This window comes from Terrapene carolina, unplaced genomic scaffold, assembly GCF_002925995.2.
Source record: "Terrapene carolina triunguis isolate 2854851 unplaced genomic scaffold, T_m_triunguis-2.0 Scaffold210, whole genome shotgun sequence".
Lineage (NCBI taxonomy): Eukaryota > Metazoa > Chordata > Testudines > Emydidae > Terrapene > Terrapene triunguis.
Genome location: NW_020664561.1, coordinates 40073843 through 40077372, shown reverse-complemented (window position 1 = coordinate 40077372; position 3530 = coordinate 40073843). Strand labels below are relative to the sequence as shown.

Genomic DNA, 3530 nt, shown 5'->3' with positions numbered 1-3530 from the left:
TGTATGTATGTATGTATGTATGTATGTATGTATGTATGTATGTATGTATACCACTGTCCTCTATTGCAGTGGTCTCCAAAGTGGGGTGCGTGCACCCCATGGGGTGTGCAAGAGGATCCTTGAGGGGGTGCGGCAGGAGGAGCGCCGCTGGAGCAGCGCTGCTTTTTTTTCTCCCCCTTTGGCAGTTCGGCCGGGAGGCCGAGTGGCTTTTTTTCCCCCCCTCCCTCGGCCGGTTGGGCGGGGAGCCCGAGCGGCTCCCCCCCCCACTCCCATGGCAGTTCGGCCGGGAGTCCGAGAGGCTTTCTTTCCCCCCTCCCCCCTGCTTCGACAGTTCGGCCGGGAGCAGGTGGTGCGTGTTCAAAAATTTTTTACTGATGGGGTGCGCAATCAAAAAAGTTTGGAGACCACTGCTCTATTGGATTGTGTATGTATCAGACCTAGTCAAGTAGGTACTAGCTCCCTCTAAAGGAGAGGTAGAAAGCTGCTCTTTTAGGGTATATCTAGACTAGAATAAAAAGGATTTTAAAAAACATTACCTAACACATTTTAATACCCCCAAATAAAGCTTTCCTTATGTACACCGGTTCACTGATCAAATTGAACCCTGGACTTTCACTTGACCAGCTAACACTAATTGATAGCTAACTCTTTCTTAAGAACTCACCTTTTATCCTAGTTTAGATATACCCTTGGTTCACCAGGTGGATGAATGCATTGGAGCCAAATAGTGAGTACAGTTCCTAATGTGACATAACTGGCTAATGACCAGAACTGATAACTAAATAACCTTTTTTTAATTTCACATCATCGCATGACTGTTAGTGGGAGATGTAGTACAGTGGTTCTCAACCAGGGATACATGTACCTCTGGGGTTACGCAGAGGCCTTCCAGGGGGGTACATCAACTCATCTAAATATTTGCCTACTTTTACAACAGGCTACATATAAAGCACTAGCGAAATCAGTACAAACTAAAATTTCATGCAGACAATGACCTGTTTATACGACTCTGTATACTACATACAGAAATGTAAGAACAATATTTATATTCCAAATGATTTGTTATAATTATACGGTAAAAATGAGAAAGTAAGCAATGTTTTAGTAATAGTGTGCTGTGACACTTTTGTATTTTTGTGTCAGATTTTGTAAGCAAGTATTTAAGTGAGGTGTAACTTGGGGGTACGCAAGACAAATGAGACTCCTGAAAAGCGTACAGTAGTCTGGAAAGGTTGAGAGGCACTGATCTAGTACAGGCCAGCTACTGGTGGTCTCAGTTTGCTCAGATATGGCAGTATAAAAGCTGGTAGCCACTCGTGCTTTGTCTCCTTTAGATCGCCTATTGTTGCTACCACTTGCAAAGCTTCAAAGAAATATGTAAGAAAAAGCAGGGTGGATAAAAATCAATGATTTAAAATAAATTTAAAAAATGGGAATTTTTTATTTAAAACTGATTTTTTTGATAAAATGCTTTTTGAGGAAAAAACCAATCTAAAGATAGTTTTAATTAAGATAGATTATAGCTCAAAGATATCTCATTATGGAATAGGGATTATAAATTCTAATTCGATAGTACGAGACAATATATTTACGTAATGCAGGAGTGGGCAAACTTTTTGGCCCGGGGGCCACATCTAGGTATGGAAATTGTATAGCAGACCATGAATGCTCACAAAATTGGGGGTTGGGTTGCAGGAGTGGGTGAGGGCTTCGGCTGGGGGTGCAGGTTCTGGGGTGGAGCTAGGGATGAGGGGTTGGGGGTGCAGGAGGGGGTCGGAGTGCAGCATTTACCTCAAGCAGCTCCCGGAAGCAGTGGCATGTCCCCCCTCCGACTCCTATGCCGTCGCACGGCCAGGCAGCTCTGCACTGCCCCGTCCACAGGCGCTGCCCCTGCATCTCCTATTTGCCGTGGTTGCCGGCCAATGGGAGCTGCGGGGCAGTGTGTGGAGCCCCCTGGCTGCCCCTATGCATAGGAGGCGGAGGGGGGACATGCTGCTGCTTCCAGGAGCCGCGTGGAGCCCCGGCATGCACAGAGCGGGGACAAGTCCTGGACCCCGCTTCCTGGCTGGAGCTTGAGGGCCGGATGCGGCCCCCAGGCCGTAGTTTGCCCACCTTTGATATAATGTTTAAGAAAAATTTGTAAATGAGTTCCAATAGTTCATGGATCAGGGACCCAATTTTATGGGGTTCCAGGGGCTTCTGTATAGATTATTTAGGTTAATCTTTCTATCTACCCAATGGGACTCAGCTCTCAGTCTAGAAGATACCATCAGAGATGCTTAGTTTTGCAATTCTCAAACTGTGGATGTGTGTCTCCAGAGAGAACAAGCTTGTTAACAGCAAAAATGTTTTTAAATAAATAAATAATACATAGAGGTGAGAAATAAGACCTCAACCCTATTGTCCCTCTGCAAAATTGTGTAAACAGAGTCAATCCTGTTGAGTCTGAACTTTTGATGAGCTTAAACTTAACCCAGACTTGATGTCTCTGTCTGAACTTTTAATCAAAGCTCTGACCTGCGAACTACTCATGACACCCCCCTCCCCTTAAGTAGCCATCTCCCCTTTTGTCTTTTTGAATTTACATTTTAACCTGTTTTATCCTGTAGAATCTTGATTGATTATGCATGACCATTATGATCTGTTAATCACTTTGTTTACTTCTGTGTATAAATATTGATGCTCACCCCTAATAAACTTGCCACACTTACTCTGAAGCCTTTTAAGCTAAGGATAGTGTGAGCCCGTTGATCAACGAATTGGTGTCTGGTCTCTGACAGATTGTGAGCCCCATACCAACTCCGCACGAACTTGGGTGCTGGAGAGGTGAGTAATAGGGTTACCATATTTCAGCACGGAAAAAAGAGGACGGGAGGAGCCCCGCCCCCGTCCTGCCCTAGCCCCGCCCCCGTCCTGTCCTAGCCCTGCCCCTTCCACTCCCCGCCCCCCTCAGAACCCCAACCCTCCCCCTGCTCCTTGTTCCCTGACTGCCCCCTCCTGGGACCCCTGCCCCTAACTGCCCCCCCAGGACTCCACCCCCTATCTAAGCCTCCCTGCCTCTTGTCCCCTGACTGCCCCAACCCTTATCCACACCCCCACCCCCAGACAGACCCCTGGGACTCCCACGCCCCATCCAACCACTCCCCACCCCCTGACAGCCCCCCCCAGAACTCCCAACCCATCTAAACCCCTCTGCTCCCTGTCCCCTGACTGCTCCGATCCCTCTCCCCACTCCTGCTCCCTGACAGCTCCCCCAGAACTCCCAACCCATCTAAACCCCTCTGCTCCCTGTCCCCTGACTGCTCCGATCCCTCTCCCCACTCCTGCCCCCTGACAGCCCCCCCAGAACTCCCAACCCCCCCCTTGTTCCCTGACTGCCCCCTCCTGGGACCCCTGCTCCTAACTGCCCTCCAGAACCCCACCCCCTACCTAAGCCTCCCTGTTCCTTATCCCCTAACTGCCCCTTCCTAAGACCCCCCCAACTGCCCCCCAGGACCCTACCCCCTACCTGTACCCTGACTGCCCAAAAC

General features: G+C 48.8%; 1 protein-coding gene across 3 annotated transcripts in view; it reads right to left on the bottom strand.

Annotated features, from left to right (window-relative positions):
- The window catches only part of LOC113405003 (B-cell lymphoma/leukemia 10-like), a 23734-nt gene that overhangs the window by 4913 nt on the left and 15291 nt on the right, over positions 1-3530 (bottom strand). The gene's annotated exons all lie outside the window — the stretch shown is intronic.